This window comes from Meles meles, chromosome 9, assembly GCF_922984935.1.
Source record: "Meles meles chromosome 9, mMelMel3.1 paternal haplotype, whole genome shotgun sequence".
NCBI lineage: Eukaryota > Metazoa > Chordata > Mammalia > Carnivora > Mustelidae > Meles > Meles meles.
This window is the reverse complement of record NC_060074.1, coordinates 79,586,639-79,602,959: the sequence shown is the minus strand read 5'-3', so window position 1 is coordinate 79,602,959 and position 16,321 is coordinate 79,586,639.

Genomic DNA, 16,321 nt, shown 5'->3' with positions numbered 1-16,321 from the left:
AACCCTATGGCTGCTGGGAGCAGGGGCAATACAAGATGGGTTTTCAGTGAAGGACGGACCCTGGGGTGACAATTTTACTCAGCCATTTATTTTACTCCTTAAATATTTTAGGGAGGAAAAAACGTGTCCATTATCCAAAATGTTGAACTCATAAAATAAGATTAAAAACTAGATGGAGAAAGGCTTTAACCTGTGAGGGAGCCTAATAACATGCTTAGATGAGTGACATGATAAATTGCCATTACATGGAAAGAAAAATAGCTTTACAACCAGAGCAGCCTGGGACCAGTGCACCCTCCCGCGAATTTTAATACTCTCAATTTATACCACTTTTCCTACACTCATTACTAACTAAATACCCTTTTATCTTCAAAAGGTGCCAGTATGGACAATCATATCATCATCCTATCACCACCAGAAAAACTTCAGGATTACATGAGACTGAAGTCTAAGCTACTATAACCAAGACACTGGTCAAAGAACATAGAAGCATATTTTTCTTCCTTACATAATAGTCCAGGGTAGATAGATGGGCCCAGATTAGCAAACTCATCGTAGAACCCAAGCTAGTAGGACAATTCTTCTATGCTTAACATGCCACTTTCAATCATCAACATGGGAAAAGGAGAGCAAGTCCAAGGTAGGCATCTTAATTAGTTGAACCAGAAGTTGGATACATCACTCCACCCACATACCATAGGTGACACTTTAGGTGACACAGGACCACACCAACAAGAGAGGATATAGTATTTAGGGTTTAACTAGTAGATCTTGCCACAATGGACTACACACTCTCCTTTCCTCTTTAGTCTCCCCCACCCTATGCTATAACAAGGTGACTATAAAATTTGTATTTAATATTAACAAGTGGTGCCACCGTACAAGGGATTTTTGTTTAGCTGATAAAAATTCAGATCAAACAGTCATCATAAAACACAAGTTCAAGAGTCATAAACTATGCATGTTACATCTTGTCTCTAGATTTGCAAATAAATATCAAATTCACTTTTATACACCTTTGCTTCAGTATTCACTGTAGTGATTTGAACAAATGGAAGAGAGATAAAGCAGTAAATCAATCAATGTAACCTTCTCTCTATTACAGACTTACAGAATTTAATATAGACTCAGACTTTAAATGAAAATAAATCTCAAGAGTTATTGTAAAAAGAAAAAAAAACAGTATTTCAAAGCAAATATTTGAAAAAGGTCAAATTTGACTTTTTTTTTTACTATTGCCAAAACAACAAATTCCAGGCATTAAAAATCGATTCTAGAAGTAAACAAAATCAATTGCAATTCATTTAATTATAAAACTGAATCATCACTAAAATAAATCAAGTATTTTATAAATGTAATTGAATATAAATAACTATTACAGTAAAGATTTTATGTGTAGCATCATTATGCAATTATAAATAAGTAGGAAATCAGACTATATATTACAGCTACATCAATACATGAAACTTCTGAAAATAAAAATGAAGCACATAGATTTGACAGATATCAATGTATAGAAAGACTGAATGTGTGGATTCTGGATTGTTCTAAATATTGGTAGTTGGCCCTGCTAACTTCTCAGAAATAGTGTCTTGCCCCTCCCTGCCCCTCCAGGTTTACTATGGGCTAGGTCACAGCTTCCTGGTTAGAGCAGCCTCATAAGACTTCCTTATCTGGAAATTATCAGAAACAATAACCCATAAAGTCAGGTAGGGACATCCTATTCAGCAAAACCCTATAAACTCATGGGATTTGATTCATATGTCATGCAATTTGTGTAGATCCTGAAAATAAACGCCACAGAACATATAGGGCCAGCATCTCATTTTGGCTAATACACATTCAAAATAAGGAAAAAAAAAAAGCTATGTTATTTCTTCAGATTATTTCTTGACTCCTCCCCCAGATCATATTTATGATTATGCTATTATATGACATAAGTGAATTGCTATAATTGTTTTGAAGTTTATTTTATATTTCTTTATATTTTACCACACTGAACAAATACTTTGGCATCAAGTTGACCCAGCTTGGTCACACCAACTAATCCCTTAAATTCTGCACAATTTTTTTGTATCTCCAGTACTCTCTCTAATTGACTCATTCCAAACATTTATGTCCTGTTCCAACAAACTTGGTGTGTAACCTAGACAGTGTTTCTCAATCTGGGGATCTTGCTAAAATCCAATTCTCTTTCAGTAGGTCTGTAGTGAAGACAAAAGTTCTGCATTTCTAACAAGCTCGGTGATGGTAATGCTGCTGGTACTCAGACCATGGTTAGAATAGCTAGGACACGTTCATGCTCACCAACATAAACTAACATTGATAGTGTAAATAACAGTAAAAAATTAACTTTTAGAAATTGTTCAACCTTCCCATCTCCCCTAAGGAAATAGCTAAGTGTGCCTTAATGTAGAAAAAAGAAAGCATGTAAAGTGCCAAATAATTTCAACAATAAAGGAGAGATATTAGATCAGAATTTTTCGATGTCTAACTCGTAATAGGTAAAACAAAATTCTTTTGTTTGGGGGAGGCTGAAATTGTGGTGGCAAGTTAATTCATGAATTCCCTTTCCTGGTTTATTCTCTTGGTTATTGGATGGACACTGAATGGAGCTGTGTTATTTAGCTTGAAATTTACTCCTAACCTTAAGTAATGAGAGCAATTACCATAAACTAGGGAAGATCCCACTGAGTCCAAATTCAGTCCAAAAATGGAGAATGAAGTGGTTTCACCCTGCTGAGAGCTCTTTCACATGGATTTGGCCCTGAATTATTGTTAAAATTGCATGACTTTCATTTCCATTAATTCATAGACAAATTACTCTCCACATATATCTAACCTTCTCCCAAGCCCATGAATAGTACTTGTTTCAAATGAATGAAAGGTGTTTTAAATAGATAAAAGTGTTTCATATTGGAGTATAAAAATATATAACAGAACTACTTCACATGTTAAAAGACTTTTTCCACATCAGTTTCTCTGGTTTTAGATATATTTTTATTAAAAACATGCTAAATAAATACACATGAAATAATATTTCTAGTTACAGTTGCAGGCAAAGACAAATAGCAATTAGCCTATCACAGTGTTTGCTCAGAGAATATCAAATGGAACATTTTTGCATTATGCTTCATGTTTGAATGAAAATAAGTATTTCAGGGTGCCTGCGTGGCTCAGTGGGTTAAAGCCTCTGCCTTCGGCTCAGGTCATGATCCCGGGGTTCTAGGATAGAGCCCCGCATTGGGCTCTCTGCTCAGTGGGGAGCCTGCTTCCTCCTCTCTCTCCACCTGTCTCTCTACTTGTGATCTCTCTGTCAAATAAATAAATAAAATCTTAAAAATAAATAAATATTTCATAAATGTTCACCTAGTTATCTCCTATGATATTCCTTCCCGTCTGTATTGTGCATGTGTCACGTGTTATTTTCATGTTCAACATAGTTTCCTGTTTTGTACCCATGTTGCTCTGAGGTGTTTTCCTATCCTCTGTTTTTATAGGTAAACATTTAAAAGCGTAAGATACCCATAACCAGGGGTTCCTGGGTGGCTCAGTGGGTTAAAGCCTCTGCCTTTGGCTCAGGTTATGATCCCAGTGTCCTGAAATCAAGCCCTGCAGCAGGCTCTCTGCTCAGCAGGGAGCCTGTTTCCCCCTGCTCCCACCTGCCTCTCTGCCTACTTGTGATCTCTGACTGTCAGATAAATAAATAAAATCTTAGAAAAAAAAATATACCCATGACCACAAAAAGATGTAAGATCTGCTAAGAAACTAGTGAAAAATAAAGGAAAAAAATGAATAAATTTTCATTACATTAAATTTTCTCAGTGAGCTATTTACTTAGAAACTGATTCCCATTTTTCTCACATAAACGTGTTTTTATTTTTCAGTTGACATATTTTTCTAGTTGTGAAAATTTTACTGGTTTCTCAGGTTGGGATAAAATACATAATATGTTCCATTAAAATTAATGGAAAATTTTTTGTTCATTTCATGGCTTTTCACTTTAGTAGGAGGATAATTCAAAATAAATTAAAAAGTTTTTAAGTGAGAGATAGGTAAATGAATACAAATATATATGCCATAGAAATGTACTACATGCATTTACCCATAGGTATACATTTACTTACAATATGCAAATACTTGGTACCATCAATCCTTTATCATCTTAATTTTCTCACATCTAAGCAAGGAAGCAATGTTTGCCAACAGAAAAATTTTCTCTCAACCTGTCAAATACCAAAATATTAATTCTCTACTTAAAAAAAAAGCATTACTGACATTAAACATTATTCTTATGATTAGAAATCAATCAAGTATAATCAAAATAAAACTTAGACAATCAGACAAATGAAATGCTTTAGTATGGATATAGCACAGGTTGTCAAAATATAATTATAATGGGAATCTAAAATCAGAGATATTTCTGACACAAACTATTTTAAAAGCCTTGAAATAAGTAATCAAATAATGATGACGATAATACTCTACGCAGAGCTACATTAGGGAATACTGAGGTCACTGCAATTGAGATATTATCCCCAAATAATGCAATATATGGAAAGTGGATTGTGAGAGTAAGGAACAAGTCCATGAAAACAGATAATCAAAACCATGCTGACAATGTGACTTAAGAAAATAATATATAAACACAAATAGAGGTCTTCTTTAATTTGACAGCCATTAAGGGACTCTGTCAGTTCTAGAATAAGACCATTTGCAAAGTACAATTCCAGACACAAGATATACTAGTATGGTAATGAAATACATTGATTCTATATGTAGATCATACACATATCTGCAGAAATCAATAACCCATCGCTATCTTAAAACAGTACATTAATTCAATGCATTCTGCTATTTATCAATAAATGAACCACTGAGTTTAGAAGTCTGAAAAATGTTTTAATCTAGATTCAAAGGAGTAATTCATTCTCCAAAGGGCCAAGCTAAATGGACTTCCTTGTATGATTTTTATTTCATAGAAATTATATAAAGAGTAGTATTGCAAAATTAGCTGAAGGATGGTTATCAGTAGCACATTAGCATAGCATGCAAGTTCTGAGGTAAAACTGTAAGCCATTGTTTTCTTTAATACCTTTCTATGTCCTTTCCTAACTCCTTTCCCATCTCCAGATAGCTTATTATCCATGTATTTATTCCCACATGGACATTCAAAATCTTTGAATTAGAATCTAACAATCCAAGAATATTTTTCCTCTTTCTGTTCCCCAATCAAAATTTCCAGTCTCACAATGATACACATCTTATCTAGAGGGAAACCAATTGATTGCTATTACAAAACTTTCCATCGATGTCACACATTACATAAGAGTTTATGACTCGTGCTTGCTTTGTGTACTAAGAAATCTTTGTGTCTATGCAAGGATCCAGTCTCAACCTTTTTCTTATTGTAACGTAGGACATCTTATATGTGGAGAAGCGCATGGGGATAGTCTGTAGCTTTCACCAAAATAACCTAATAATTGGGAATGAAGTTGACCTAAATCAGTTCACAGCATCAAGTTAGGTTTTGAACTCAAGTTACCTAATTCCAAAAGTCATTTCCTTAAACCAGTATGTCATTGTGTGCCTTCTGAACTTCACTGAAAAGTTTTCCATATCCAGTGACATACTGACAAGTTGTTCATAGCAAAGAGCTTGAAAAAACTTCCTTACTAGATTTCCCTTTTAGAGATTTATAACATAAATCACTAGATTGCAAGCTTTGAGAAGTCCTACAGTTTAAAAAATATATTCGCTAAACAAATTTTGGAGAGGAAACAGACCATTTGATCTAACGTCCCAAACTTACTTAACCATTGAACCATTTCTTTTTTCAATGAGGAATTAGTATTCTGTGGAAATCTACTTAAAGGCAAAGGATAAACAGGTGTTTTTAGCTCTAAAATTTTATGGTTCCTTAATTTGTAGATTTCTGAAGATTTCAAAGAAATATATATTTTTAAGAATGAGATGCTTCTCATTCTTTTTCAAAAACAAGCTGCCCTCTTCCTCACTATGCTGCTCTGAAAAAATTCAGTAAGAAGCCCCCCTCTAAGATACTTAGTCTTGCTGAACTGCTCAAGTTTGTGCAGATTTTCAAGGTCCCCCACAATCTAGAGCTCCCCTACTTATGCACAATTAACAAACATTACTATCACATAAATGTTCTATTCAAAATACTATTTACCTTATTGTCCTCTTGACATACACATCCATACTTTTGCAAAAAATTTTTTTTTTTATTTGACTTGATCTCTTTCCCCCAAACTTCAAAGCTTAGTACCCAGTGGCCCTTCTGGAAACTTTCCCTGGTAGTTCTAGTTCTGTACTGACCTATCATTTTACAAACTTAATTATTTCCACATTAAAATCATCTGTGGAGGTTCTGTTCCAAATGCACAAACCCAGAACCACTCCTGTGGGATACTAATTTAGCAAATCTGGTCTGGAGCCCAGATACTTGTATGTTCACAAAGCTCTGCTGATGATTCCATATACATACAGGAGCAAAAAGTATTTGACATATAATGTGTCTCCCATACCAAGCAATTAAATGTGTCCAGTGCTTCCTCTGGACCAAGTGCTCTGCTTGGTTGTGATACACAGAACACAGCACTATCCTTACCCTAGGTAGCAGAGAGTATGTGTGGAGAAATTCCCTAAACTAAACATGATGGCTGCTCTGAAAGAAGTATGAGTGCAGTGCTTGGGGAGCACAGGGAGTAGCCAATGGTTATCATAGAGTCTGTGGAGGAAGCTGAGGTGGCCTCTGAAGGAGACTGAATTTTGCCTGCAGAATAACTGGCTATTGTGAAGGTGGTCACATGTGGAGTACTCCCTATACTATGTCAGACAGAGTGCATGGAGGAAGTGGCAAAAAGTCAGAATGGAAATGTCAGAGATCAGAATAGGAAGAACTTCAAATACCATACTAAGGATGTCACTGTTTCCTTCTGGACAATAGAAAATAATTTAAGAAGGAAGCATCAAACCTTGCTATTTTTATTTTCTAGCACTGATTCCTATGACAGAAATCTCTATCTTCCCATACGTTCTATTAATAGTGTGTCAAGGCAGTTCATTTTGGTAAAAAACTAAATCAAAGACTCTTCAAAAACATTATATTCTCATGTGCCTTTTCTTCAGTTAATAATTCATAATACTCAATATAATTTTCAGTGATTCTTAAAGCCTGGAATTTATTAACTATATTTAGCTTCACTTATAGTTACTAATCAATTCAAGCCCACCATGATGATGACTGTCTGAAATCAATTTTATGTAGTGGCAAATGGGTAAAAGTAATCCATTATCCCGTCAATTCATATGTGCTTGGTAAACAAATGACTATTTGTTAAACATCTTTAATAGGACACAGCCCACAACAGGGCCTGAGACCATACAAGGAACTGATTAAAGCTAAAGTGTGAAGTAAACTACTCTGCTTATCAGGGAAGTGGTATGTATTTTAGGACAGCTCTGCCAATCAGGATTATAAAGAATATGTTCATGTAAGGAGAAAGTGGAGTCCTGACAACTAATTGGGAAACTATTGAAATTGTAGAGCCTGGTACATAACTACAGTACTACTGTTGGGAAAAGTGTGAAAGGAAGGGACAAATTTCAAAACTGCTCTGAAGGCAAAACTGAAAAGCATTTTGTAATTAAGTAAGTTCACTGGGGAATTATGATAAGGTAGAAAAGTCAAGGTAGTGAGGTAGTGAGTTTTCACCTCAGGCATGTGTTTTACCTAAACACTAGGTAGTGAGTTTTTACTTCAGGCATGTGTTTGACCTAAAACTTTCCTTTACCCACAAGGTAGCTATCAAATGGCATGTTGATGAAGTCACCTATTGACCAAATTCTGACGCTGTCACTCACAACCATATCCCCTCTAGGCTCTCATGTCAGTACACAAGATGTACCATATGCACAATTCATTTTCCTCTTAAACCCCAGTTCTTTCTGATCTCTGGAACAGTCACCTAGTTTTACCAAAGAGAACATCACTCACCCCATAAAGAAAAAATAAACCACTAGGCAAGAAGACTAAGTGTATCCTTGGTATACACACCTATACTGAGATGAAGGTACATTTGATTACAATTCCTCTTCAAGGGGCACCTGGGTGGTTCAGTCAGTTAAGTGTCTGCCTTTGGCTCGGGTCATGATCCCAGGGTCCTGGGATCAAGCACCCCATTGGGTTCTCTGCTCAGCAGGGAGCCTCTTCTCCTTTTCCCTGTCACTCTCCCTATTTATGATCTCTCTCTGTCAAACAAATAAAATCTTTTTAAAAAATTAAAATAAATCAAATTCATCAATTCCATCAGCTGCCTATGTGCTTAATGGTACCCAAATACCTTCAGAGTCTAACCATATTCGCCATTGAGCAAACATCATAGATCAATATTCTCAAAGAATATATACCAATATTTAATCAGAAATACTTAATTTTAAATACCAGATCAGCATTATTCTATTTATCCTGAGGCGGATAGAGACTGCCTGTTCCAGCCCCTTTCTGGTCCCTGGCTCCCCTTTGCTCCTGCTAAGCCCAAGAAAAGACCATATAGCCATCCCATTGAACTAAGATAAGATAACAAGTCATTGCTCCTGCTGAGACAGAAGAAAAAAGCCCTAGCTGGGTCCTGTTTGAATAAGAAAAGAAAAAGAAACAGTCCGGGGGTGATTTAGCACTCTCCTGAGACTCCTCCACATAGATTATACTTCCACATGAAAGGGCCATTTGGCCTTGAGAGACTGGGAAAGTGTCTAGGCCTTGAGAGACCAGGTGAAAACACCTCGTTACCATCCACCTTTGTCCATAACCATAAAAACTCACTCCTAATCCTGTCGGGTGCTCAGCCTTTGGGAAGGAATCCGGCTGAGCCTGCTGGTGTTAATAAAGCTAAATTTTCCCTGCTCTCCCTTGTGGCATTTGAGTTTCCTCGGTCGCCTCAGATTTTCCGCAATAATCCCTATAAATATACAGCATATCAATTATATCATTAAATTGTCTTTTGCAGACAGATTTCTATCACATTGTTTTCATGCAGAAAATGTACTCCAGTTTTTAAATTCACATGATAGGCTTTAGACTATAACATGTGAATGTTGAGAAATCACTAAGTGCTCATTAAATAAAACTAACTCATGAAATAAACTCACTAACCTCAAATTAGGGTTATTTAATATTCCTAGATACTGGTTAAGAAATTTTAAGACCATGATTATTTCATACAAACAAATTAAGTGTGCTGAATAATGTAATATTATGCCTTTTTTTTTTCTCCTACATCAAGGAGATACTTGATACACTATTCACTCTGAAAGAAATCAGTGGGGGTGTGAAAGAAAATTAAGAATAGATTATATTTCCTGAAGGTCTATTACAATATAATTAGTCTTTCGTTAAAGGTGACCCTTAGCCACACCCGACTTCTTCAAAATTATATTTCCTTACATTCCATCTTTCCAGCCATGCTTGAGATGCATCTGTCCCTCAAAGAAATCTGAAAACAGACAAAAATATTTGATATCCATGGTGTCTTGTGACATTCTCCAAACCACAAAAGTAATTAAGTAGTGACTGAAAAAATGTACTGCCAAACTGCCTGAGTGTTTTTGGCAGCTAATGGGCCAGATATTTCAGACTTTCCCAGTGTTCACTACTGTGTGGTATTATTCACTAAGATAACAGAAGCCTCCACTAACAAAGATACATTAGGATTTTTATAAATGTGGAATGAACCACAAAAGCAGCAAGGTCATGTCTGAATGCTTAAAATATCTCTTATTTCCAGGCCCAAGTTTCTTGGTGGTTATAAAACAAATGAGAAGGAGGCTTGGATATACCTAGTAATAAAGAAAAAAAAGTGTTTTTGAAAACTAGTCACTGACATATTTGAGTTTAGATGTAGCAGGAAGAGGATTGCTATTTTTGATTAATGTATATCAAAAGGTCTCTGGTAATATGAGGATAAGAAATAAATAAGCACAGCAGCTCTCTTTCTCAACTCACGCACATGCACACACACTTAAACATGTTTTTTTTTTAAAGATTTTATTTTTATTTGACAGAGAGACACAGTGAGAGGGAACACAAGCAGTGGGAGAGGGAGAAGCGGGCTTCCTGCTGAGCAGGGAGCCTGATATGGGTCTCCGTTCCAGGACCCTGGGATCATGACCTGAACTGAAGGCAGATGCTTAATGACCGAGTCACCCAGGTGCCCCTAAAAACACTTAGTTTTAAAGTGGGAGGTTAAAGCAAACAGTGCCAAATTACTCTAAATAATTTAAGAGGGTGTCTTTAGTGAATGTTCTCATGATTTGTTTGATTTTCCAAGTGTTGGTTCCCTTAACAAGGGAAGGCATGCAGGAAAGGGAAGAGATCTGGGACCTGGGTCTGAGAATAAAAAGGAGATCAAATTTAAAAGCGGAAAGAAGCCAAAGCACTGAAATGCCAATGAATGGCACTGGGGATGTCTGAAGCCTAGGGTTAAACTGTCTTTTTCAGAGTCGTGATGACTCCACATTACCCTAAATTACAGCAAGTCTCTTACATACAATCACCTGGTTGGTGCCTTAAGGGAAGGGCAGAAAAGGAATCTGTTCACCCATGGTGTAGAAAGAGGTAGCAAGACAATTTCTGCCCTCACAGAAGAGACAACGGAGTGATGCCTAATGAGTTGAAGCAGAGAGGAGTAATTCAGAGCGAGATTTAAAATGTTTACTCTAAAAATGTAGACACTCCCTTGAGACACTTCAGAAACACTGGAAGCAGCCCTGGACTATTAGTCCACAAAGAATGGAGCTTTTAGTCACTTATTTGTATATTAAAAAGTATAAGACTTTTCAGACTGCACTGAAAAGGCTTGAGAATGTGGGGACCTATCATTACTCTTGCATTTCATGGCTCCATCTGTATTAAAGAAATCAGAGACGACCGGACTCACTTACTACCATGTGCATAACTCAGAGACCTTGGTGCCCAGGAATCAGACAGAGTCAACACCAATCAGGGAAGACAGCACTGTAGAGAAAGGGAGGAATCACAAATGAATGTCCTGGAGGTATTTCCATGGGGTCATGGGAGAGACAGTTAGGAGGTTATGGTGGCCTTGAAATCAGAATTCCCATCCCCTCTTGGTGGGGAAATGATCAAATGGTCTCACCTGGGTATTGTTTGTATACTTAAAGTACTCAAAATCCCCAAAACATATGTGCATAAAACTGTATATACAGAGACAAATGATCAACTCAGTTGGTTAAGCATCTGCCTTCAGCTCAAGTCATGATCCCAGAGTCCTGGAATCCAGTCCCTTGTCAGGGTCCTTGCTCAGCAGGGAGCCTGTTTCTCCTTCTCCCTCTGCCTGTCACTCCCTCTGCTTGTACTCGCTCTCTCTCTGACAAATAAGATGTTTTTTTTTTTTTTTAAAGAAAAACTTTTTTTAAAGATTTTTATTTATTTATTTGACAGAGAGACACAGCAAGAGAAGGAACACAAAGCAGGGGGAGAGGGAAAAGCAGGCTTCCCACTCAGCAGGGAGCCCAATGCAGGGTTCGATCCCAGGACCCTGGGATCATGACCTGAGCTGAAGGTAGACGCTTAATGACTGAAACACCCGGGCGCCCCAAGAAAAACATTTCAAAAAAAAACAAGCTAAAACTGTTATATTCAAAACCCTTTAGAGGGAGTCAAACTTGTGTACTCTTACTTAGAAAAATAAAAATTGATGTGGGAAAGCAAAGACAGAAGAAAAAAATATTAAATTTCCTTGCTACTTATAACCCACTGACAAGTCCTTAAAACAGCCAGAGTAACATTCCCATAGGGACTGAATTGCCTGAAGGTTGAAACTTTGTTAAGGGCAAAAGGCAATCTTAGCCTGACCTCCAGGATCCTATAAGTCTACTTTAACATCTAAATATCCCTATGGAAACTTCCTTTATCTCCCTCCCTTCCAGGATTCATGCTGGAAATCATCCCCCAAGTATATAACCCACCAATACACATCAGAAGGATCTTACTGAATAAGGACAGGCAGAGCTAAGTAGGGAGATATGGGTAAGGAGCTATGTGATCAGGCTCACAGAAATCCCAGAAATGCTGAGGCATAAGGAAACCACAGGAAAGGAAACAAAACCTGACCACCCTGGCCTGGGTATCAGAGGTGGAGTCTTTTAATGGCAGTCACACCAGACCCCAAAGAAGAAATAAGCCCTTAAAGATGTTATCACCAGTCCTTACTCAAACTAAGACATCACAAGAATGATAAGGGCACAAAATGCCAGGTCAGTTCTAAATAAGATCTGTCACTGGTGGCCCACATTGGCAATCCCGTCAGGACCCCTCTCATTCATGAGATTTTTCTATATCCTTGCTTAATAAAACTCTATCATTTTACTCATTCTTTGTCCACAAGATTCAGTCTTTGACTCCAAGAGATGAGAACCTCACTGTCCTGCTTCAAAGCTATTCCCAAATTACTTTCCCCAAACATTCTACTAGAAAAGCAAGGAGCTAAGATACAGATATGTTTATCATGTTTTGGTAAGATGGTGGGAACAAACTATGTGGCACATGGAAGATACGCTGGAATTTGAAGAGGCAAGGCTGCTAGTGAGGGCACAGGAAAACACAATCTCCAGAATCTCATCAGCTTATGGGGATCACTCTAACATAATTAAAACTCAATAATTTCTAATTATTATTTTTGTATCTTTTCCCATTATCTATGCTTTTAAGGCTATTTACATCTACCATATCCATATGCAGATATACTATATAATGAGATGCTGCTATGAATTTCTTCCCAATTCTGCTTAGTGAAAACAGACTGGTACTTTATTTGTAAGTTTACATAATTTTTAATAATGACTGTGTTTAGCAAAAAACTAGCAAATTTCCAAAAAATTAATTGGCACTGTGAGCTAGCATTAGCTGGGTCCCATGTGTCATTAGATAGGTACATTTCGCAGTAGTCTGACTCAAGAAAGCTTTGGCAAAGAGCTGCTATGCCTGAGAAGGCTAAGGGAGAGCCTAGAGCTCAGGCTGCAGCAGCACAAGGAGGCATCTGCAATCAGAAAATGGCTCTGCAGATCGGAGGCTATGATGCAACCAAAGAGCAGGGACAGCACCTGCTCTGCACAGGGCAGGAAAAGAGCATGGATGCTATGGAAAAGGAGTTACTCCCAAGTATTCTGAGACACTTCAGACACTACCAGAAACATAATGTCAGAAAATGGAAGAGAACTAAGGGTCAGATGAGTGAAGGTGAGGCACAGATACCTAGGTTATTCATTTTAATGTAATATAAAATACATTCACAGGTTGTCAAAGCCTAAACAACACTCAGATTGTATCTTCTGCCGGATTCAAGAGAATGGTCTGCCTAGAAATCTATTCTGGTGGTGGCTTTCCAATTCACAGATTGCAGTTAGGGTACTGGGATCCTGGATCTTACAGTTCAGACAGAAGCTTCCTGGTTGGAAAAGGAGCGGTTTCCTAGTAGTTTTAGCTCTAAGTTATTGCTATTAGAATTCTTCTTGAAGGTTCACCCTATATCTGATCTCCAGCCCTTCCAGTAATTTTGTAAACACGTAATTTCCTATATTAAACACTCTTGGCTTTGTTTCTGTATTCTAAACCTGAAAATTGGCTAATTCTCTTCCCATTTTGATGAATTATGAATCCAAGGGGGAAAAATATTAAAACAAGCTTTAAAATATAAAGAACATCAACTTACGAACAAAGAAGATGTATGTACATACACACACACACACACACACACACACGCACACACACAGGAATATTACTCAGCCTTCTAAAAGAATGAAAACTTGCCATTTGCAACAATGTGCATGGAGCGAGAGAGTATTATGGTTATTGAACTAAGTCAGAGATAGACAAATACTATATGATTTCACTCATGTGGAATTTAAGAAACAAAACAGGAACATAAGGGAAGGGGGGAAAAGAGAGAGAAAGGGAAGCAAAGCAGAAGAGACTCTTAACCACAGAGAACAAACTGAGGGTTGATGCAAGGAGGTGGGACGGGATGGGCTAAATGGTGGTGGGCGTTAAGGAGGGCATTTGTTGTGATGAACAATGGGTGATATATGTAAGCAACAAATAACTAAATTCTACTCCTGAAACTAGTTTTACCATATATGTTAACTAAGTATTAGAATTTATATAAAAAATTGAAATAAAAATATATATAAGATATAAATAACTGATAATTAAACCATTCTAAAATTGCATTATTTACTCAAGATGTACTTTCATTAACCAGCTGAAAAAGATTCTATGTTGAATTTATCATAAAAAGGGGGAAAATTACTAATGTATAACAGAGTTAATGAAGAGAGTCCCAGTTGTGCCAGACTCTCTGAGTATGCTGATCTGATTCTTCAAGACTACTATGAGTATTATTTGTATTATTTTACAGAGTCTTCTGTCTTAAATACTTGAAAACAGATTTTTTATAGTAGAAAATCCAAGGGAAAGCCTATTATTTTCTCTTTATAAGGTGCTTACAAATATTATAAGTCAGAGGAATTATTGTAAGTGATAGCATTAGCTCAGTCAGAAATCTATCGACATCATTAAATATCCTCACTGGAAATCTGAACGACAGAGAAAATTAAATTGGCTTACTGTAATCTGTAACATGTATAAGTACTGATCTGCAAAAATTCCTCAACAATTCTTAAACTACTGTTCTACACTAATCAGCATCAGCCTTCTAAAGCTGGGAAGCTTTATTTCCTATTCTGTTTTTATCAGCCATTACAAGTCTTAAAGGTGAATCACTATGAATTATGTAAGGTACTGAATCATTTTATTTGCAATACCCAAAAACACTGTGTACAACTCATCTTTACTCCATACTACAAAACATCAACCACACAGCCACAGCTCAAAAAAAAAAAAAAAAAAAAAAAAAAAAATCAAAAGGCCAAGCTTTCTCCACACTCTGGTTCTTTTGTAGCAGTTGTCCAAAGCAAAATATAAGGAATAAGCATTTCTGCCTGTATGAAACCAGCATTATATCCTTGGGACCCAAGAACATTGAAAGCGATGTCTGCCTTTTTCTTTTTGAAGATGAAAATCTTCTACTGAAGTAATGTGCCAAGAATTTAAAAATAGAAATATCTGGGTTTGATCAAAAACAGCTTTCTATTTTTAAAGAATTACCCATCCACAGAGACTTTTAGACAGTAATTTGCAATGCTGTGGTCAGGTCCTGAGTTTATTTCAATTATTCATACAGTATTTCTTTCTGAGTGATTTTTTTTTTTGCCTTTGAGTATTTAAACACCATATATTTTCATATGTTATTCAAATATTTGACAGAGTTTCTAGCAGGTTCAACAAAAGATCATGCCAATAGGTTTTAGAATAAAATGAACTGATGTGCAGGGTAACCCATCTCAGAGAAATTTCTTAGCTAGATTTTTTCATAATATAAGAAGAAGATGGATCTAAAGTTAGAAACATATGGATTCTAAGAGCACAACCAGATGAAAAGGGTCTAGTTAAATCACAAGTTTTGGAAAAGAATATAAAGATCTCCATTTAATATTTACATCTGGGGACTACAAAACTAACCTCTCAATAAAATTATATAATGAATTAATGAGGTTTCCACAACAGAAAAACTCCTTTCTGGAGTTTTGGTGCAGACCTTACCATAAATTCTGGCTCACAAATGTATAGTGCACAAACCATTGAACAGAGTTGCCCCTATGTATTAAAATGACCACAACTGGGGGCACCTGGGTGGCTCAGTGGGTTAAGCCTCAGCCTTCGGCTCAGGTCATGATCTTACGGTCCTGGGATCAAGCCCTGCATCGGGCTCTCTGCTCAGCGGGGAGCCTGCTTCTCCCTCTCTCTCTGCCTGCCTCTCTGCCTGCTTGTGATCTCTCTCTCTGTGTCAAATAAATAAATGAAATATTAAAAAAAAAGAATAACCACAACTGTAGTGGATGACTCTTTGGATAATAAGTAGATTTTATCTTATGGTAATAAGGAAAATTATTTCTGGTGGGCTTCTATATATTAAAGGAGAACTGTCCTGTAGTATCTCTTTATCGATAGTTCTTGTTGAAATCAAGCCAGTGCCTTTAATATGGAGCTATCCTTCAGGAAATACAGGTTTGAGTATGGAGAAGTAATTCCATAAATAGAAGTTCAAAGGTAAGAGTGGGGAGTTCAAAGAATCAAAAAAGAAAACAGGAGCAAAATACATGATGGTAGAAAAGGGGCTCAAACAGAGTGTCATTATCTATTAAAACGTAACTTCTTGGGATG